Source organism: Molothrus aeneus, unplaced genomic scaffold (assembly GCF_037042795.1).
Source record: "Molothrus aeneus isolate 106 unplaced genomic scaffold, BPBGC_Maene_1.0 scaffold_34, whole genome shotgun sequence".
Classification (NCBI taxonomy): domain Eukaryota; kingdom Metazoa; phylum Chordata; class Aves; order Passeriformes; family Icteridae; genus Molothrus; species Molothrus aeneus.
The window spans coordinates 75,147-97,816 of NW_027099005.1; positions in this window are offsets into that span (position 1 = coordinate 75,147).

A 22,670-nucleotide genomic window follows, 5' to 3' on the forward strand; every position below is an offset into this window, starting at 1 on the left:
GTGCATATTTTGGAGTGGATATTTTTTGTCTTTCAGGTCCCGAAAAACAGCTCCAGGCCTGTATGAGCTTTTTGCAGACATCATTATCAAAGGGCGCAGACGCTGCCATGAGATCTTAGGCCATGCTCCTGTAACTATTGTCATACCGGTACAACAATGGTATTTTGAGTGGTGTTTTCAAAACAATCATGAGTTGCAATCTGCCTTATCTTCCTTTACAGGTCAAATAGCATATCATTTACCTTCTCATCCTCTTTTGGATTTCACTAAGAAGATTCCCTTTCAGGGGAAACAATTTTGCTCTTCTGTGCCAATGGAAGGTGCAACAGTTTTTACAGATAGATCAGGGAAAACTGGATAAACTGCTGTAGCCTGGAAGAAGAATGACTGCTGGGAATATGAAGCAATGGTTCAACAAGGGTCTTTTAATTAGTTGAACTTGGTGTCGTACTTTTGGCCTTTACCTTATTTCCTAATTCCATCAATATAGTTGCTGATTCTGATTATGTTGCTAATTTAGTGAAACAGTTGGATCAAGCTGTGTTGTATAATGTAAAGGAGAAACCATTATTTGTTATGTTGTTAAAATTGTGGACTGTTATTCGTAATCGAAAGCATTCTTATTTTATTATGCATATCCATAGCCATACATTGCTACCTGGATTCTTTGTTGAAGGTAGCGCCTATGTGGATTCCCTTGTGGCTGCCTCAGCAGTAAAAACGGTGCCTAATGTGTTACAGCAAGCTGTTCTATCTCACTAATTTTTTCATCAGGGTGCTCAGGCACCACGGCAGCAATTTAAGTTATCACACAGCGAAGCAAAGTCAATTATTTCTTCTTGCCTTGATTGTCATATGTCTCATGTTTCACAATATTACGGCACTAATCCTAGAAGCTTACTCCCTTTGCAAGAATGGCAAATAGATGTTACAAAAATGCCTGAATTTGTCAGTCTAAAGTATGTTCATGTTAAAATTGACGCTTTTTCTCATGCCATGGTTGCTTCAGCATTGGCAGGTGAACCAGCTCGGGGTGTTATTCGTCATTTTTGCCACGCCTTTTCCATCTTAGGCATTCCATCACATGTAAAGACAGATAATGGCCCGGTGTGTGTTTCAAAGAAATTGCAAGTGTTTTTTCGTGCCTGGGGTGTTGATCATTCCACTGGTATTCGACAGGCCAAGCAGTTATTGAACGTGCTCATGGTGTGTTGAAACGACAGGTACAAAAAAAAAGGGGGAATGCAGAGGGAGTCACCTCAAGTGAGATTAGATAAAACTGTTTATGTCTTAAACTTTCTACATCCTTTACCTGACTTAGAATTGTCTCCTATATTCTATCATTTTTTGTCTTTGAATTCAAAACAGCCAAACTTTCAGAAAGGTATTAATGGATGGGTAAAAGTTTTAATCACAGGAAAGTGGACTGGCCCAGTGGAATTAGTAACATGGAGAAGAGGATATGCATGTGTTTTAACAGGAAATGGCTCTCGTTGGGTCTCTGCCCGTTGTGTTAAACCTGATTTGGAGCACACAGAAAAGGACAGGATGGGTGATTCTACAGTGGAAGCAAAATGAGTAGGCAATTGCATTGGTTATTAGGTGGATGGAAGCATGGACCCTCAAGGAATGTGTGGTAAAGATGGTAATTCGAGACAGAGTAAAGGGAGTTATAGGCTTACCCTGAAAATACAAAATTTAAGTTAGTGGGTGTTACTTTTGCTTCTTTTCCTTGAATTGTCTTACAGAGAGGTTGGTAGTACTGAGAAATGTGTCTTGTACCATTTCCTTTTGCAGGGCACCGACAGTCCCAAAAATAGGGGAATTTGATGTACCTAAGGGAGAAGTGTTGCCTTTGCAGAGGAGTTGAATTAGTAGCTGAACTCCAAACTTTGAGCAACTAGGTTGGTTGCCCATTATGATAGCAACAACCAGTTGTAAAGTTGAGTGGATGCTACTTGGTCCTAAGTGGTGACTAGGCAGATGACTTGGTCTCTGACTCTGTGTGGGTGAAAGTTATTTGACTAGAGGTGAAGGTGTCATTCTGCTACAAATGTGTCATCTGGAAATTGCAAGGTCTGTAATGGTACTTGAGGATCTATTTTTTATGTGCCTTGTTTGTATATGAGTGTTAAGACTGTGAGGGTGTGTGTTGTGGGTTGGGTAGAAGTTGGTCAGTTGTAAGTGAATGAAGAATGGATCCTCTGTCTGCTTGGATTTTTGCAAGGGCCATGCAGAAGTCCTTAGCAGTTGTTTTTGTGGGTCAAATACAAAAAGGGGGAATTATAGGAAAAACATTTTTGTGCTGTTGCTGTAAGCCAGCGAAGGCTTCCTGAAGATAAGGAAAGCCCCATATCTCTCTGGAGGAAGGTACCAAGGCTATCAGCATGGCAACGTGAAGAAAGAGAGAAAGTTACAAGATATGGACTTTAGTTGGCTCACAGAGTGATGCGGCTCCTTTTCACCTATTGAGAACTTTGTTTATTTTTCATGACCAATGGGCAGTGTATGTGTTTGTTAAGTAAATATAATAATCTTGTAAAGCTATAAAGGCAACCTGTTGCTTTAATGAATCTCTCTTATACAGCCTTCTGATCTGAGTCCTGGTGCTTGTGCCCTGTCGTGCTCTATAGTGATACCTCATCTCCTCTTTAGGGCCTTGATCACAGCAGAGACAGGAGCCTGCATGGGGCCATTGATCACACTCTCACAATTTCTAAGCTTGTTGGTGACAGAGCCCACTGTCTCTCGGTTGTTATCGGCATTAATCATTGCAATGAAGGTGGTGTATTGAGATGGCCCCAGATTTGCCAGACTCCACAGCATTTGCCCTGTGCACTGACCTTGTCAGGGTCATTATCATGCTGTCCATCCCTCCCAAAGAGTACCTCCAACACTGCCACTTCTCTCAGCTGTTGGATCCCTTCCTCAAGGATCTTCCAGCACATTCTATGGTGCTGCTCCTGCATTCTCTCCCTGTGGACAAACCTCTCTCTCACACTCAATAAAAGCTGCTCCCAGAGAGAAAGGGACCCTAGCTCCCTTACAAAAATCTGATTCATATCTGAGTCCGTGGTCAAGGGTCCCAAATTCCTTGCCTCACCACCATCCAGTTGCAGGCCTGTACCCATAAGGTCCCAGACCCGGAGTAACCAGGTTGTATAAGCCTTACGTCCCCGTCGTACAATGTCTTTGTGCAGATTACAGAGACTTTTCTACATCAAGGACTCAGTGATGATCTCAACCGTTGGCTCCCCTGCGGGTTGTGAGGGGCCTCCATTTTTACCCTTATTTAGGGTGATCTGATTTCATCTTAGACCTCCTTGTTTCCACAGGGGCGACTGCTGCTGGCTGTGACTGCCCTTGCAGTTCAGCTGGAACCTGGATGGTTCTAACATCTGTGGGTTCACTGCTGCACCATCAGACTCTCCCTCTTTGGGGCAGGGGGAGGCTTTCTCACCAGCTGGGGAAATGTGCTCCTTCAGCATCTGGCCCATCTCCTTCACCAGAGCCCCCACCCAGTCTGGGTGGTTCATTTCTGAGCTGGGCTGTGGGGCAGGGTCAGGCTCTGGGGCAGCAGCATCCCTTGTCTCTGGGGTAGGTGTCAGGGTGGTTATCCAGGTGAATCTTCCCTTATCCCTGAATGCTAAATAGAACAGGCCTATCAGCAACACCAGCCACTGTATGATATCATTAGCATTTAGAGTGGATCTGAACCCTTTGAAAACTGGTGGGGCAGACCCAAAAAGCTGGGTGGAGGGTTGGGAGAAAATTTCCCCTGGTGTAATCTCCTTACAGTGGGTACCATTATTAAAGTAACCCCAAAACCATACAGTTAGTGTGTGATAGCTCTGAATCCATGTGCCTGCCTTCCAGTGGAAGTTAAAGATCCATGAATTCATCACCTCATTTAAGCCATAAAGCAAACTGGATAACAGCCACAGCAGCCTTAGTTATGGTTAGCCTGTGTTCCAGGCATGGCCGGGGTGCTCCTGATGGGGCAGAAGGAAGAGCTCCAGGCCCTCTGTGAGGGTGATGAGGGCAGTGGGCTGTCAGGGGGGCTGGCCGGGCGAGCTGCAGTGCCTGGGCACGGAGCTGCAATCCCTGCCCCGGCTGCGGTGGCTTCGCTCCTTGTGTGGACCAGGGGTGGCATGGGCAGAGCACACAGAGATTCCAGGGACATGGGTGAGGGGATTCATGGCCAACACCTTGCAGCTGATCCCCTTGGCCCCTCCTCTCTTGTGGCCATGGCAAGAGCTGGGTGGGATGGCCCTGGCAGAAAGGTCTCCATGGATTCCTGAAGATCCAGGTTCTGACCGTGGCTCTGTTCCTCTCCTCAGTCCTTCAAGCCCTGAGTGAAGACAACAGCCCCTCCCACATAAGCACATTTGTTCAGGTGATGTTCGAGGGAAGAGCTGCAGAACAACTTCCATCTGCTGGCTCAGAAGAACCAGTGTCTCTTGAAGACCTCCAGATCCCTTGGAAGGTGAGACCACCTGGAGACCAGAGGAGACCAGCTGGAGCTGCAGGCACAGCAGATGATTGGCACAGCTGAGCATGGGTAAGCTCCCATAGCTCCTGCCTTCTCCCTCCCTGTTGACAGCTCCCTCTCTCCAGCCCTCAGACCCTGCCTGTGGTAGTTGGTGTTTTAAGGTTGTTTTAACATAAAAGTTAGATTTCCTGTGTTAGTCAGTTATAATGGTTTCTTCCATGTACCCCATTTTGTTCCCCCTAATGGTTCAGTCTAAGTTGTTCACCACAAAGTTTTCTGCCACTTGTCTGCCCATCAGTGTGTCAGTCTCCCTGCTCCTCCCCTCATTCCCTTAGAAGCCCTTGTCAATCTCAGTTGTGCTACCCCTTACTCTTGTCAGTCTCTGTAGTCACTCCCTTGTATTCTCAAATGTTCTGTGTCAGCAATGTCTCGATGGCTGACTGGTTTGTGAGGCTTCTTCCCTCCCCTGAATGATCCTTATTGGAGTTGCTGAGTGATGTGTTCCTCCCCTAAGATCCCCTCATTGGGTGAGAGTTGTATCCACCCCTTGTACCATCCCCTCTTTAAAAATGCTAGTTGGAGCCATTTGCTTTGTGACTTGCACCTGACTCCTTTTGGGAATAAACCTTCCTCGGAAACCCAGACCAGTGATCCTTCCTTGTTTCCTTTGCCTCTGATTTCTCGTGCCGTGCTCCTGCTGTGTCACCCACGCCCTAGCGATTACCGCCACCCTGGACGGTCTCGGCAGAGATCAGGGGGTGGCCACTCTCGAGTGTGCCCTTGGCCACCAAGGGTGTGCCAGCCAGAGAACCTCCATCCCGTGGCTGCAGAGCCCTTCCACACCTGCCCATCCCCTTTCTTCCCTTCCAGCTCATCCCTTTGCTTCGCCTTCCATTAATAAACAGTTTGGCTTCTTCACTTTACCTGCATCTCTGTGGAGCTGGAGCGATGCAGATCCAGGGCCCTGGGACACTCAGGCCCCTCCTGCCGTTCTCCTCCACGCCGTGTTTTGTGCACAGACACAGAGGAACGAGGGCAGATGAGGCTGGAAAGGTCCCTGTGCTGAAGGTCCAGTTCCACAACACTGTGGAGTTAGAGATGTTGCTGAGCACCCTGGAGCCCCTGGACTTTGGAAGAGCCAACCCGATGATGCTCTGAACCCAGCTGTGAGGGATTCCATGGCAAGCATCAATGGAGGGCAAAGGAGCTTGGAATGCTGGAAGCTTTCAGGAGCAGCTTCCTGAAAGCACAGCAGTGCTCCATCCCTGCACTGGATCAGGAAGAGGGCAGAACCAGAGACCATCTGGGCTTAACAGAGAGCTTTGGGTGTGCCTAAGAGCAAATGAAGCAGCAGCACGGTGCCCGAGACTCGGATGCGTGACCGTGCCAGTGCCCGGAGCGCTGTCAGGCAGTGCTGGGATCCCGGGTGTGGTTCTGGTCCCCACAACCAAGGAATGGCAGCCCCAGGCTCAGACTCAGTCAGAAAGCCAACCAAGTGAGACCAGAGGGAGGGCACCCTTCCAGTTTCTCTTGGGCATGGCCACAAAACAGCCCCTGCTGCTTCTTCCTCCGCCTGTGTTTGGGGTGTGCTGGTGGCAGAGCCAGCCAGGTTGTGCTCTGTGCTCCAAAGCCTGTTGAGAGCAGGCATGAAAAGCACTGTGTGCACAGCAGAGTCCTGGAAGGTGCTGGCAAGAGCGTCCTGCAGGGACAGGGCTCTGGGCTCTGGCTGGGAACAGCCTGGTTTTGCTGCTGTGAGCGCAGGCAGGAGCTGAGGCAGGTGAAGAGGCAGCGGGCAGCTTGTGTTTGTAGAGGGCCTGGGGCTGCACCTCTGAACCTCCCCCTGGACATACACTTGGGGGAATACAAGCTGGAGCTGGAGTGCCTGTCCTGAAAGGACCTGGAGTCATTCAGCCTTGCCAGCTTTTCTAAAGAGTGTGTTGGTGTTCCCCAGAAAAGCTACACATTTGGGGAAATGCCTTTGGAGGAAAGGGGCTTGCTTCTCAAGGAAAGTGCTTCCCAGGGAGCTCCCAGTGAGGTAGGTGCAAGTGTCCCCCTTTGGCTCTCTGTGCTCCTTTCAGTCCTTGAGGCCCCTTGCACTTGGCAGAGGGGCAGGGCAAGGGAGAAGGCTGTGAAGAGCAGGTTTGGCATCTGCCTGGAGCTGCAGAGACCAACCCAAGCACCTGCAGCAGGGTGTGTTCCCCCCTTTGGACAGAGGTGTGAGCAGGAGCATCTCTGTCCAGCCGTGAGCCCCAAAGCTCTCTTTGAGAGCTGTGAATTAAAAGGCCTTTACACACACACTTTTCTCATCTTCCCTGCCTGCTGTGTTTCAACTCTTGGCAATGTGCATTTGCCTCCTGCTTGGTGGAAGCTGCTGTGGCCCAGGGCTGGCACAGAGCTGGGCTGTGTGGGCCAGGCAGCGTGGAGAGCCTTGGCTGATCTTGGTGTGTCCCTGGCCTCACAAAAGGCTTGGAAGGTTTGCCTCCCAAGGCATCCTGCTCATTGGCTCTCCCTGTGCATCTTGGAGAGAGCAAGGTGGGCATTTCTGGCAGCTGGGCATCAGCAGGCCTCAAAAAGGGGGCGTGTTGTGGAGCGAGCCCAGCTGAGATACCTGAGAGGAGCCCAGTGCTCCTTGCTCCCCTCTGCTGACACGTGAGCGTTTGTCTGGTTTTGGGATGGCCCTGGCTGTGTCAGGGGTGCTACGTGGACACGAGACAGCCGGTCCTGTCCTGCTGGGTCCCAGCAGTGCCTCACAGCAGCCCTGCACCCACGTCAGGATGCTGACCAAGAGAGGTCCTGGAAACTGAGGCAGCTGATTTTAAGCTTTTGCAGGTGCCTACAGGTCAAGGCCAAGGGTGTTCCCTCAGGATATAGCAGTCCTGAGGGCTCTCCCTCATTCAAAGAAATCAGCAGACAACTGCATTGTCTGCCAAAAGCCCTTTTATTGACTTGGCAGGAGGGCAGGAGTCTGCACCCCACTAAAATGTGTCTCTGCCAGGTATAAATTTCAGCGGGTTGATGTAGGAATTTTATGAAAAATACCATCCATTTTTAAACTGCTGAGATGATTCGATAGGCACGGGGTTAGAAGTACATTGTGTCAGATTCCTAGACTTGAAGGTGATGTCCAGGCACTGGCCAGGAGCGCTCTCGATGCCCTAAAGCAGCACAGTCTTCCTCTTCCCTGCACCGGGCTGATTCCCTACTTGCCTTTAGTTTTTCTGGCAGACTATGTCTAAAGCTTTTTGTCAAGTCACTCTCATGTCAAGTTAGGCCTGCCAGGTTTTTCTTATGCTAACTGGTGCTAAGGACTTATGTCTGTCTGTGGTAAGCACTTGTTTACTAATGTGAATTGCTCGTGCTTACTTATGTCAAACCAAGGCCTTGTTCCATTGCCAAAGGTGCCTGAGGCCCCCTGCTCCTTGTGGCACCAGTTGCTTTGCTGTGGGATGTTCTGCCTCCCCGGAGAGTAAAGAGGGAGCTGGAGAAAGAGCTGGCCAGGCTGCTCTGGATCCTTTCCCAGCAGCCCTGGCTGAGTGGAGCAGTGCGAGCTGAGCGCAGAGGTGCCCATGGAACAGCCGTGCCCAGGAAGGCTCGGTGGGAAGGGTGATCCAGGAACCACAGGCCTGGCAGCCTGAGCTGCCACCGGGGAAGGCCTTGGAGCAGATCCTCCTGAGTGCCAGCCCACGGCACGTGCAGGGAGCCAGGGCGTCTGCTGGCGGCTGGGAAAGCTCTGCGGAGGGACAGGGACAGCTGGGGGTCCTGGTGGGGTGTTGAGGGCTTCTGTGTGGGAGTTTGGGGGGTTGGTGTTGGTGGGTGTTTGGGAAGGCGTTGTCTGGAAGGTGAGAGGTCTAGGCTGGAATTTGAGTCAGTTTGAAGGCAGCATCTGTGCTTTGGCACAGCTTTGGTTACAGAGGGCAGAAAGAATATCTGTGACTTTTATTCTTCATGGTCCTGATTCTCCTGCAGGGAACAAGAGGGGAGAGCTGTACTTTACTGGCCACTTAGATATCTGTACCAGGGGGAGGTTTAGCCCTTTTGCCATGTACTCATTTGCTTGGGCTACTTTTGTAACACTGAGTGGACTGTAATTTCTTGAGAGCTTTTATTCCTTAAGAGACTTAGGATATTATCATCCCTTCATAGGAAACTGTTTGCAAACCAAAGAATGGCCTTTTGTTTGCCTCTGTGTAGTGTTATGTTCTGTAAAGTGACTCTCAGTGGATGATGTTAAGGCAAATGAGTTGCTGCTTTGAGAAGGGAAGCAAAATTCCAAGTCTTCACCTTCTCAGGCCATCCCAATGAATTTCGGAAGTTTGCAACTTTTTGGAACTACTTGAGTTGAGCAATGGGAAGTAAAGATTTCCTGAACTGAGGATTCTTAAATGCCAGGTTCTTCTGTGCCTTTGCCACTAAGGTGTTTCTGTGCTGAAGGAACTGACTTCAATGAGAAAGTAATTTCAGCATGGAGTAAGAGACCAAGTGCTGCCAGCAGTTGCTCCAGGTGCTGCTGCCAACAGCCCCTGCAGGAAGGAGCACAGCCCCCAATGCACGTGGGCTTTGGCTCCCTGTGGCACAGAAGCCCCCCGGGGGCACAGGTCTCTGGGGCAGGAGATGGGCACCAGCACTGCCAGGGCTCGGGGGGTGGCAGCTCTGCTTGGGCAGGGACCCTGCCACACCTGCTGATGACAGCGCTCCCTGGGCTCCAGGGGTCAGAGCAGCATTCGTGCCCTGGCCCACAGGTTCCCTGTCCGTGTCACACCCGTGGGTTTAGGATGGCCACATGTTGGGACGTGTCCCAAGGAGGCCGTGCCAGCTTCTGTGGAAGGTCCTGTGCCCTTCCCAGCGGGGCTGCATCAGCAGCCCTGGGGCTCCTTCTGCTGCCCTGAGCCTGCAGAGCAGGGCAGTGTTTGCTGATGGTTTGAGCTGTTCCTAAAGACCCTATTGGGCTGTCTTAGACACTTGGGGTGAGGGATTTCTTCCAACCTGAGCCCCTTTGGCTGGGCTGGGGGCGGCCCCAAGGCAGGGGGCAGTGTGTGCAGGGGTCCTTTGTGACACGGTGCAGCACGGTCACCATGCCATGGAACGGGTGTCCAAGGGCCCTTTGTGACACGTGGGAAAAAGAAGCTTGCCCGGCTGCTGGGAACAGGCAATGGGGCAGAACGGGACAGAGCGGTGCTGTCAGGAGCCGCCGCACAGCGCACTCGTTCCTGTCTGACCCGCAGCCTTTCCCAAGCATTATTCCTGCAGCTGAGCTCAAGGCCAGACCACAGGACTTGGTGACCCGTGGCCTTCCCGAGGCTTCTCTTCTGCAGTTGCTCTCGAGGGCAGAGCGTGGCACTTGGTGCCCCAGAGGCATCTCCCATCCCTGCCACCAGTGCCCTCGAGGCCCGACCACAATCCTTGACAGGAATCTCCTGTCCTTGTGGCAGGAGCCCTGGAGACCAGAGTGCAGGACTTGCTCTCCTGTAGCCTTCCCCAGGCTTCTGTCTTGAAGGTGCCTTCCAGGCACAACTGCAGGACGTGCTGACTCGGAGCTTTTCCCAGGCATCTCTCCTGCAAGTAGCCACAAATCCAGCCACTAACATGGAGCAGAGACCCCTGAGAGCGCCCAAGGTGGCCTGGGGGGAACAGGAGGAAGAAGGCCCTGCAGCTGCCCCAGCACAGGAAACCAAAGAGGTGGTGCCGTTTGAGCTGCCGCAGGAGGGTGAGGGCCAGAGCTGGGCCACAGGCTTGGTGCCTGCAGCCAGCTTGGCACCTTTGCATCCCATCCCATCCCATCCCATCCCATCCCATCCCATCCCATCCCATCCCATCCCATCCCATCCCATCCCATCCCATCCCATCCCATGCAATCGCATTGCATCCCAACCCATCCCATCTCCTGGGGATGTTCCCATGGACAGAATGGAATAGGGATGAAGAAGACATGGAGCAGAGAGACCCAAGAGTGCCCAAGCTGCTCAGGGTGGAGGAGGAGGAAGAAGGCCGTGGACCTGCTCCAACACAGGAAACCAAAGAGGAGGTGACACTCGGGCTGCCACAGGAGGGTGAGTGCCAGAGCTGGGCCACAGGGTGGGTGCCTGCAGCCAGCTTGGCACCTTTGCATCCCATCCCATCCCCTCCCATCCCATCCCAGCCCATCTCCTGGGCCATGCCCATGGACAGGACAGAAAAGGGGCCGGGCAGACACCCCGCAGGGGCCGTGCTCCATCCCCTGGGGCATCCCGGGGCTCTCCCTGCCTGGGGAGCGCAGGGTTGGGCTGTGTTCTCCGGCCTCTCCCGCAGCCCCTCAGTTCTGGCTGTGCTCGCTCTTTGCCAGGTGCAGCCCTGGAGCGCACACAAGAGCAGGAGCCCGCCCGTGGCCTCTTCCGCAGAACAGCGCAGGTACCTGCAGCCATCCTCACCTGGGCTGGGCTTGCTGGCACCACGCTTGCAGCATTCCCTGCAACATCCCTGGCTTCTTGCCCTTCTCCTACAGCTGGTTTGCAAATTCATGAGGAGAATTAGGGAGGAAGAGACCAGCGCCATGGACAGTGGGCTCAGAGCCTATTCGCACATGTTCAAAACCAAGACCAGTGCTGCTCTGCTGGATATGCTGGTAGAGGAGGGCTTTTCCAACCCAAAGCAAGTAAGCAGCCTGTGGCCAGGCTTTGATCCTCCCAGGAATTGCTTGCTCTCCCAAGCCATGCCTGCTGATCACTGGAACTCTTGGAGGCCATGGCAGCGTGGTGGCAAGGGAAGCACTTGTCTGGAGAAGCTGGGCACATTCCTCCCTCTGGCCGCTTTCCAAGTGTCCCCGTGCCTTCTCCAGATGCCCGCCCTGGTCAGGTACATCCACCAGTGGCTCCTGGCCAATCAGTTTGCTGAGCACAGGCTGAACAGGAGCCTGCTGGATCTGACGGAAGCACAGCCCGCTGACGTAGTCGTGACGCTCCTGCGTGTGGCCCCGTCCTGTGACAGGTATGGGGCCCACCTGCCCAGAGCGCTCAGGGCTCCCCAGCCCATCAGCCTGTACAGCCTGGCCCAGGTGTCCGAGCAACAGAGAGTTCCAGGGCCCTCTGGCTGCTCCTTTTGCCAGCCCTGGCACGTCAGGCCTCGAGCCTGCTGCCATGCTCCCTCGCTGCCCCTCAGGGGCCTGTCCCCACAGGCCTGGGCTGCCTGGGTGCTGCTGGCCAGTGGCAGTGGGCAGAGGCAGAGCTGGCAGCCAGCTCAGCTCCCCACTGCTGCCCAGGCCCCCGTGCTGTGTCTGAGACCCCCCTGAGACAGAGCTCTAACCCCACAGAGCTGCTTTCACCATGTGGAAGAGCATCATGTGCTCGCCCAGGACTGCAGAGCCGGCACTGCTGATCCTCCTGCATGTGCTGGGCAGCTGGCCCAAGCACAGCACGTGCACCTCCGACGGCGACAAAATGGGTGTCTTTGTCCTGGCTGTGAGTTTCTCTAACTGGCCTTTGCTGGCCCCAAGGCCGCCTCTCCAGCAGCTCTCCATCCCCGTTCCCCCACAGCATCTCCCTGCCACAGGCACTGGGCTGAAACCTGGCCCAGGGGCAGCTCCAGGCCCAGCAGGCCCCGTGCTCCCCCTGCGTCTCTCCGAGCCTCTCCCTGCCAAGCTTGGGCCCTGCCACACGGACACCTGGGCACTGAGCGCTGTCTCAGGGGGCTTTGTCCTTTGCAGGCAACCGTGGTGATGTGGAAGACCCTCCAGGTGCCCTGTGTCCCACATATGGTGACGGTCTATTTCCCCCGCCTCTTTGTGCATCTGCTCTCCCAAGTGTTCTTCAGCACTCTGGATATGCCAGAGGAGGTCCATGCCTTCTGGAAGGGCTGCCAGGAGGAATACGGCCTTGCCACCAGCCCCAACAGGTGCTCCATCCCACTCCTCCTGTCCCTGCCATGTCCCTGGCCAGGAGCCAGTGCTCCCAGCATCACCTGGCCTTTGCTGTGCACGCAGGTTTGCAGTGCGGACCCTGAAGTCCCTGCTCTGCCGCATGCAGCACGAGGATGTGGTGGTGGCAGCGGAAGGCAATTGTGGCTGGGACACGCTGCTGTGTGCTGACACCCACCACGATGCCATGGCTCTGCTGGCCAGGTGAGAGCCCCTTCTCCCCGCTGCCTCTGACATTTGTGCTGCGGGCCCAGGGAGCTCCACACAGTCCCCGAGTCGTGGGCCAGAGGGCCTTGTCACCGAGGGATGGCCAAGCAGACTGGAAAAGGCTGGCAGAGGAGGCTGCCCAGCAGGAGCTGCCTCCCAAATAGCCCAGGGCCCCTTGCAGGATGCTGGGGAAAGAGCAGAGCTCTGGCTGTCAGTCCTGGCAGAGCTTTGTCCCCCTGGCCCACAGCCTTGGCTCCTTTTTCTCCTGCCAGGGAGATGTGCTGTGTCTCCATCCCCTTGTGCTCCCGCATCGCTCGCTACCTGCTGCGGCTGCTCAGCACACAGGAGCCACGCTGGGAGCTGCCCGCCCTGGCCTTCCTTGTGGAGGTGAGCCTGATGGCCAGCGCTGCCTGGCTGAGCTGCCTCCCAGCTCTCTGCCCTCTCGGAGCCGCAGCTGACTGGGACGGTGCCCGCGCCCTGTGCTGCTGCCCGGGCCCAGGCCTGTGCGGCTCCAGGCTGCTACCGGCCGGCTCCCCTGTCACTGCCCTGTGCCTTTCAGGTCCTCCAGTTCCTGGACTTGAGTCAACGTGGTGCTAACAGAGTCCTGCAAATCTTGTCAAGGCAGCTGCAGAGCGAGTGCAGAGAGAGGCGTCGCCTGGCGCTCAGGGCCCTTCTCGAGCTCATTGAGGAGCCCTTCATGGTGAGAAGGGGGCAGCGGCTGAGGCTGAGCTGGGGAATGCAGTCACTTGGGCTTGGCAGGGCTTTGGGTGCTGGGGCAGCTGCTCCCAGCTCTCCTGCCTCCCACTTCAGCTGCCCCAGTGCTTCGGGACAGGCCTTTGGCCTCTGGGCCCTGCGGCAGCAGGATGGCATTTCACAAACTTGTGCTCCGCACAGACCAAAAAAATGTTGAGCCTGACTGAAAGTCTTGTGCAGTTCCTGTGGGACGCAGATGGGGAGATAGTTAGCATGACAGTCATGCTACTGAGCTTTATTATCTTGGACAATGACACACTGATGCCTGGCCCCATCACACTGCAGCTGCTTGAGGCGCTCCTGCCACTCTTTGACCACGTAAGGCTCACTGCCCCCAGCCACGGCCACTGGCTGCTGCCCGCACACTGTGTCCTGTGCATTTGCAGGCCTGCGCCAAGCTGAGCCCCGTGCAGCCACAATGCTGAGGTCTTTTTTTCTTGCTTCCATACAGAACAATTGGCAGGTGCAGCTGCTCTCCATCCTGCTCTTCCGAACATTGGTGACTCTTCCAGAAAGGGAAAATGAAAAAAAGGCCCTGAAGACACCCCTGCACCAGAGCCTGCTGCCCCTCTTCTTCCACTGCCATGATGGCAATCAGCTTGTGGCACAGGTGAGGACTCGTGGGCTGCTGCTGTCCACCTGGCAGGGGGCTCGGCTGCCTCCTGGCCTGGCACCAGCCGGGCTGCAGCCTCCTGCAGGCCTTGGCACAGGGACACGGGTCTTGCGCCCTGGGCTGTGAGGCCATCTCCGCGTCTCTGCTGCTCTCCAGGCTTCTCAGGAATCGCTGCTTTGTGTGGCCGAGTTCCTGAAGAGGAAGGATCTTGAAAGACTGCTGAAGAGCCAGAATCTGTGGAAGTTCAGCGAGTGCCTGGTAAGGACGGCCTGCAAGCCCCAGCCTCAGCCCAGAGAAGCCCCCTGAGGGAGGTGCACAGAGTGTGGGGCTGGCAGCTGTGCCCCTGCCCACTGCTGCAGCCAGAGGCCTTGCAGGCTCTTCTCCAGGCCCCCAAGGGCCCGAGCAGGGGGCCGATGGAGCCCCGGCCCAGCGGGGCTGCAGGGCGGGCCGGCACCACGGCTCCCCGGGCAGCAGCCGGCCCCCTCTGCCCCCTCCCCTCGGGAGCCCTTGGCCAGCGGCTGCTGGCCGCGCCTCAGGGCTGTGCGCCCAGGGGAGGCCGGGGCCGGGCGTAGGCAGCGCCCGACCCAGGGGCTGAGCCTGCTCCAAGCCTTCCCTCCTGCCGCTCTCTCCAGCTGGCAGAGGACAGCAGCAGAGCGGCCGAGCACCTGCGCCAAGCCCTGCCCTACCTGCAGAGCCCACAGGAGTCCCTGCGAGCGGCGGCCATCAGGTTCACGGGTGAGCCACGAGCCCGGGCTCCCTCCCAGGCCCAGCCCGCCGCATCTCGGCGCCAGCCCCGCCTGCTGCCCCGGCAGCGCCAGCCGGGCCCGGCGCCTTGGAGCCCCGCCTGGCCTGGGCATTGCTGCTGCCGCCCTCTGGCAGCCATGCCCTGGGGTGGCAGCGTGCGCCAAGGGCCGGGCTGAGCCCTGCCGGGCCAGCAGCCTGTGTGGCCACAGCGCCGGCAGCGCTGCTGGCAGGGAGCTGTGCCGCTGGTGCCCTCACAGGCTCGGTGTTCACAGGGATGGCCGCGCGGCACCTGAGGGGGAAGACGGAAGAGCTCCGGCTCATCTGCAACGGTGAGTGAGGCCAGCGGGGGCTGCCGGGGGAGCTGCAAGCCCTGCCCCGGCTGCCGAGGGCTCTGCTCCCTGTGCGCACCAGGGCCGGCGTGGGCAGAGCACACACAGATTTCAGGGCCACCCGGGGCATTTGTGGCCAGCAGCTTCGGGCTGGTCCCCTTGGTGCCTGCTCCCTCCTGGCCATGGCTAGAGCCGGCTGCCATGGCCGTGCCAGGGCGCTCTCCTCGGCTCCCCGCAGATGTGGCATCTGACCATGGCTCTGTCCCTCTCTCTTTCAGCCCTTCAACACCTGACAGAGGACACCAGCAGTGCCGTGTCAGACGTGGCACTTGCAACATTGCATGTCCTCCAGGCACTGCAGAGTGAGCCATATTCCGTCTTCCAGAGGCTGCAAGATCAGCTCCGCAGGGCATGGAGGACTCGGCCTCGTCTCTCGGCGCTCGGCTGGCTGCGCTGCTTCAGCTCTGCAGAGAGCTGATGCCAGAGGCTCTGTCTGCTGGGACTACCTGAGCCAGGGGGAATTTTCCATTTCTTTCAGATTGTTCTTTTCTTCTTTCTGGTTGTTCTTTAGTATATCAATATAGAGTTTGTTAGAATACACAGACTCCCAGGAGCTTTCTTCTGCTACCCAGGCTCTGCAGGGCTTAGGGGAAAAGGGGGACAAGGGTGCCTGGGCTCGGAGAGCTGCCCAGGCGTGCAGTGTTGCAGGGAAAATGGCCAGAAACCCCTTGGCCTTTGATGGTTCTGTGGAAGCTTTTGTGCTGGTGACAGAGCGGCTGGGCAGGGCCCGGAGCTGCGGGGATCCCTGTGAGAGCGGTGCCTGGAGATGGCCACAAGCCCTGTGCCAGGCAGGAAGCACCCTCTGTGTCCTCCTGCCCGCGTGCTGCTGGCTGGATTGCTGAGGGCTCCCGGCTGCCTCTGGATGGGGCTCCTCTGGAGCTGCTGTGGGGCTGCGGCGCTGCTGCCGGGCAGCTTGGCCAGGCTGGGGCAGCCCCTGAGGGGCTGGGGCCATGAAGGGATGAGGGGCTGGGAAGCCCTGACTGGACACGGCAGTGGGAAGGCACGAGGTGGATGTGTGAGGGAGTGGGTGGCTGTAACAGTGGCTGGAGGGGGAGTGGGTTGGAGACAGAGAGAGCACTCACCCCGATGTTCATGTGGCAAACAGAGAGCGTTTATTCTCAAGCCCTTCCTTCTAAAGGGTCTTTGAGAAACCCAGTCTGGATAATTTCATTGCTCTGATCTCTGTGCCTTGTCAGATTCTGGCCAGTGAAATGCTGCAGCCCTGGGTGAGATGTGACTGGGCGAGGCCCCTGGAGTCAAACCAGGGCTGGTACATTCACACAGCACGAGCCAGCCTGCACTGTGACACACGGCAACAGAGTGCAAGGCACAGCTCCGGGTGCTCCCCAGGAACCTCAGCTCTGGGAGCACTGTCTGCCCCAAGCTCCAGGGGCTGCAGTGGGAGCCCGGCTGGGCTCTGCCCTGGGGCCATCCTGCAGGGACAGCTGGACACAGGGAGCATTCCCTTGCCACAAACAGCCAAGCCAGGGCTGCAGGGCAGCTGCTGCAGCCCGGACTGCACTGTTGTGTGCTGTGCTCTGGGGCTGGGGCTCCCCGCCCAGGGCACTGGGCTGGTGTGCCACAGGAGACAGAGAAGCTTCAGCTTCAGCCTAACTGAGGTGGGTGCGTGGGCTGGGAAGAGTGGGGAGGCTCAAGGGGATTCACAGAGCTCATCCTGCTGCAAGGACGAGGAAAAGGGAGAGGGAGCTCAGCAGTGAGGAGAGCTGAGGGCTGGAGAGCAGCTCTGAATGACACTAAAATCCCACTGGACCTCTGAGACATTGCTGCTCCTCAGGCAGTGACAGGATGAGTCCCTAAACCTGGGGCTCTGCCTTCCTCATGGTGAGGGGCACCAAGGAAGGCAACAGTGTGATGGAGACTGCAATGGGCTGGGAACTCACTGGGGGAAAAGAGGGAGCAGTTGGGAAGTAAAAGGCAGGTGGAGGAGAGAACTGTTCAGAGAAGGGCTGAGCTACAACTTGAGCAAGCTGAAAAATGTCATTTGCGGTCATCCCAGATTGATTTCATTTCAGAAGTTACTGAACAAGTTTATTTTCTGGGGGGTGTCATGTTTTCCCTTGGAGCTGTACACTCTGCAAACTTGAGCTGTGCTGCCAAAATGCTCAAGCAAGTCTGTGCTGCAGGTCACACCATTTCTTCTTTGGCTGATTCCGGCCCGGTGCTGAGCTCCAGCAGAGCCCTGGCAGAGCCCAGAGCAGCCTCAGCACCCGCAGAGCCCAGCTGCAAGGAGAGAAAGCAGAAACCGCCCATCAGCTGAAGGCTCCTGTGCCCTTGTCCCAGCCGCCCGCGGTGCCCAGGCCATGCTGGCCATGCCCAGAGCGGTGCCCAGAGCTGCCCATCCCTGCGGCCTTTGGCACAGAGCAGGAGGGCAGGACATGTGCCCAGCCTGCAGCCAGCCAGGGCACATCCAGCCCTCAGCAGCTGCCCAGAGCAGGATGCTCCTGTGCTCACTGCCATCTCCCAAAAGCTCTGATCCCACCCTGCCAAGCAGACGGGGACCCACCTCATGCCATCCCCCCCTTGAATGCTTCCTCTAGAAAAAGAAACATCAAATTATTGAAAATAGATTACAGACAATGGGGCAAAAAGAAAAAAAGGTAAAAAAACTTATCTCTACCAGGGGCTTGAGGAAGGCCCAATCCCTGCATGCCAGGGAAAAACCCACCCACGGGTGAGGGAAGCCCAGGCTTTCTCCCTTCCCCCTGCACTGCCCCCCATAATAACAGTGACCCCAAAGCAAACAAGGGCAGTGGAGCAGCCCAAGCCCTTCCTTGCCTGCACAGCAAAGCAGCCCCTGCACAGCTTCTGGAGTCCCACCTCTGCTCCCACCATGGGGCTTTGTTTGTGTCGGGCTGGCTGCCCCAGCACCAGCCCCAGACTGGGGCACGGTGGGTGCTGGGGGCTGTTGGCAGGGCCAGGAGCCCACTCCCATTTGTACCCACCCCAGCCCATGCCCCAGCCCTGCCAAAAGCAGCTGGGCAGCAGCTGAAGGATCAGCTGCACCCGCCCCAGCAAAGGGGGAACCTTTGGTTCCTGGCCAGGCTGTGCAATGCCCAAATTGGGAAGCATCCCCCTGTGTGTGGACTCATCTGCGAATTCCCTGTGGAGCCTGGTTTTGAAGAAGGTGCCAGAATCCAAGTCCATCATCTTCAGCTGGTCAGTGGCCAGGTCCAGGAAGAGGTTGTCATCCTTGGTGTCGTCCTCGCTGTCTCCAGCAGCAGCAGCCCCACCTGGTACAGCTTCTCCAGGGGCTCCTTCTCCTTCCCTGGGATGAGACCAGGCTCTCAGGGTTCTGCCCAGGGCCCCAGCTGTCGGGGAACAAGGACAAGCAAAACCAGCTCAGATGGCAGCCACCAGTGCTGGGCAGAGCAGCTCAGCTCCAGCACAAGGGCTGTGTGTTCCCATCTGATGAGCCCTGGGCAGTGACACGGGCAGCACAAAAAAGTCTGGGTTCCTTTGCTACTCATTGCCAAGGCATGTGTGGGGCTGTAACTTGCCAGGGCCCTGCATCAAAGTGTGCCTGTGGCTCTCTCCCTTCTTCTAGGGCAGATGAATATCCTGCATCCCAGGATGACAGAGCAGCTCTTCCAATGAGGGCCTTTCCATGTCCAGCGTGGATAAACACAAGATCAGATCTTGGCACTCTGGGCACAGAAACCAGAAACCGCCGGGCAGTTGGAGAAGGCTCCTGTTGGCTTTGCCCCACTATTCCCATGCCCAGGCCTTGCTGGATGTGCTCAGAGCTGGGCCTAAACTTTCCCATCAATTCCCTGTTTTGGAGGAGAGCAGGAGAGCAGGACATGTGCCACCTCCTCAGCAGCTGCCAGAGCGGGATGGCCACGAGCCCGCTGCTGTCTCCCAGCACTGGGATTCCCCCCGTGGCCAGAGATGAGGATCCACCTTGAGAGAGCCCTTGTGGCAGCGAGAGCTGATGGTCCCAGCTGATGTTCTGGCCCCTCCTGAAAGGGTGCTCCCTGCAGACCATCTGGTGCAGCAGGATGCCCAGGGACCAGATGGTAGCTGGCCTGCCATAGTACCAGCCAAAGTGGGTCCATTCCGGGGGGCTGTATGACCGTGTTCCTATGGAATAGAGATGGAGTTCATCAGGGGGATGCTGCTGCTCCCAGAGCCTGGCCCCACCATCCCTGGGCATGCGGGGGCTGCCCCAGTGGCACACGGGGTGACCACTGCCCTCTCGCCAGCACCTGGGACTTGTGTACAGACTTGGGGTTGGGAAAGAAGCCACTGGTGATGGAAGAGGGCTGTGGAAACCCTGGCAAGGCCCAACCATGACAAGGAAGAACCCACTCAGTGCTGGTGAAAAACCATGCTGTTGTGAATTCGAATGAGGCCTGATTTTGAGAAGGAAATAGGCTCTCATTTATCAAAACAAACTACAGAGGACAGGGAGTTTGAGATAAGCCCAAACTCCCACGCAACAACCCAAAGATAACAACATGTCCCAAACACACTGGGTTCCCCCCCATATAGTACCTCCCTCAGAAGGAGAGGATCCCCAACCCAACCAAACCCTCATTTTATAACCCCTCTCGGGTCCAGGATTGGTGGGGTTTGGATCCGCATGTTGACTGGTCGTTTTCCGGTGTTCTCGTTGATCCTTATCGATATTCATTCTGGACCAATCATTTTCTCAGGGTGTCGAATGATTGCTCAAGTCCCCTGTCCAATCACCTCCCGCCTCCCTTCAACTATCACCCCCACCAAACCCTGGACTTCCCCTCCCCAGGACCCACAACAAACACCCATCAACTCTCCCCAAAATAACAATTCCCAACCCAGCCCCAATTCAACACAAATTGAATGTAATAAGTAGCAGTACGTTTGTTCATTAATTAAATCAATAGCTAAATAATTATACAATATAAAAGCAATAACTAAATAGCTAAAACCGCTTGATTCTTAAATGTGCAGCCACACATGGTTGCTTGGCTTGCAGGAATCATATAGTGCTTTGGGAATTCCATGGTAAAGATATACCTTATAAGGAAAAGTTCACCCAGAGGTCACAGAGGAAGGCTGTAACAACAATCCTTAAACTCACAAGAATTGCTTAGGCTTGCAGGAATCGTATAGTGTTCTGAAAATTCCACTGTATAGGTATGCCTTATAAGGAAAAGTTCACTCAGCGGTTAAAAGAGGAGGACTTGGAGCCTTCATCCCACGACCACCAGAAGGCAGAAAAAGACCCCCTAGCAACTGAACGGGGAAGCGCAAAAGACAGACCACATCATCCCTGAACCCGGGAGAAGAAGGCAATAAAAGGCAAACCTTGGGGATAGGAACGGTGCGAGCCTAGAGGAGCGGAGACTCCCGTCTGCCCAGTGCTGGACTTTGCTTATTCTTGCTTGCATAATTATAATAATAAAAAAATAATAATTGTATGATCCTTAAATCCAGTGAACTCGTTTATCACACCCATGAAATGTTTTGTCTCACGCAAAGAAGAAAGAAGCCACAAGCCAACACTCTTCTTTATTGCTACACTGTTTTCTTTGGTTACTTCTCTAATAGGAATGACTTTGGGGTGTGATTTGTTTGTTTCTCTCTTTCGTTCCTTGGGGCGCGCGGCGGCTCCTCCATTGGGTTCGCGGGGCAACGAGGAACGGCCGCGAGCTCCAGCGGCTCCACAGCAGCAGCAGAAGCAGCAGCAGACGCAGCAGCAGCAGCAGCAGCAGCAGCAGCAGCAGCAGCAGCGCTTCTCTTGATCAGTTTTCAGCTCGACTTTTCCCTTGCTCCGCATCCCCTTCTCCCTCCCACTCACTGTATTCCCGTCCCGTCCCATCCCGGGCTGTGCCGTCCATGTTCTGCCTCTCCCAGCCTGGCTGATGCCGCGTCCCACAAGGTGCCCCTTGGCGGGGCCGCCCCGTCCCCGCCCCTGCCTGACCCGCCGTGGTTCCGCCTGGGCCGGGCTCTCTCCGTACCGGCTGTGGCGCCGCAGGAAGAGCTGCTTGCTCTGGTGCTGGCAGAGCATCGCGGTCTTTTGGCTCAGCCTGGCGCGGGCTCTGGCCCAGCCCCGGCCGAGGCCCCGGCCCTGAACAAAGCCCCATCCGCGGTTCCGCCCGCAGCTGCTCCGCTGCTGCCCGGCTCCTGCCCCATGGCCGAGAGCATGGCCAGCAGCTTCCCCGCTCCGAGCTCCGCTGCTCGCCAGCTCGGCCGCCGGCCCCGAGCCACCACAGCCCGGGGCGGCTCGGCAAGCAGCAGCGCGCCGGGCGGGCGGGTGCCCCGGGCAGAAGAGCAGCAGCGCGGTGCCCCCCGCACGGGCGGAGAAGCCTCCCCTGGAGCAGCTCTACCAGCAGGGCCTGCTGCTGGGCAGTGGCGGCTGTGGCAGCGTTTACTCCGGGACCCGGCTCGCCGATGGCGCCCCGGTAAGAGACGGGGCCGGCTCGCAGGGCAGCGGCAGGCGGCGGGCAGCGGGCGGTGGGCGACGAGCTCAGCCCACTGCTCACCTTGGCTCGCAGGTGGCCATCAAGCGAGTGTCCCGGAGCGCATCTCGGAGTGGGCGCGGCTGGTGAGTGAGCGGGGCCAGCGGGAGGAGCCGGCGGGGAGGAGCCAGCGGGGCGGGCCGGGCGGGGCTGAGGCGAGGCCTGGCAGGGTGGCAGCCGGAACGCTGCGAGGGCAGCGAGCGTGGAGTGAGCGGGGGCCGCGCAGCGCCCCGGGCCGGGCCATGGCGAGCCGCGGCGGGGCCGGGCAGGGGCTGCCTGAGGCGCGGCGCAGCATCAGCCCCGCTGACGGCATCGCGGTTCCCCCGCAGCGCAACGGCGCCCTTGTGCCCCTGGAGCTGGCGCTGCTGTGGATGGTGTAGTGGCCTGGCTCCACGGCGTCGTGCGGCTCCTGGACTGGTTTGACGTGCCCGAGGGCTTCGCCCTGGTCATGGAGCGTCCGCAGCGCAGTGAGGACCCCTGGTACTTCCTGCACAAGCGGCGGTTCCTGACGGAGCCCGTGGCGCGGGGGCTGTTCCCCCCGGTGCTGGAGGCCGTGCAGCACTGCAGCGGCCGCGGCCTCCTGCACCGCGACATCAAGGCCGAGAATGTCCTCGTTGACCTGGCCACGGGCGAGGCAAAGCTCATCAACTTCGGCTGCGGCACCATCCTCCAGGACACGTTCTACACCCGGATGTCAGGTGAGCCCAAGCCGGGGCCCAGCCGGGCAGCTGAGTTCCCCGCTTTGCTGGCAGAGGGGGAAGAGGGGGGAAGGAAAGAGGGGGAATCCTTCTTCAGCCAGCTGCAGCCAAGTTGCTTTTTGGCAGGGCAGGGGCTGGATGTTGTGGAACAGGAGCTGGCTGGGAGGGAGGGAAGGAAGGCAGGAGGGAGCAGCATGGGCCTGATGAGCTGCGCCCGTGTCCCATAGGAACGCCGGAGTACAGCCCACCAGAGTGGATCCTCTTTGGCTGCTACCATGGCCAGCCAGCCACTATCTGGTCCTTGGGCATCCTGCTCTATGAGCTGGTCTGTGGGCACCTTCCTTTCCACACCAACAAGGACATCGTTCAGGGCCAGCTCGTCTTCCCGCCCCGAGTGTCTCAAGGTGGGGATGCGCCTTCAAGGC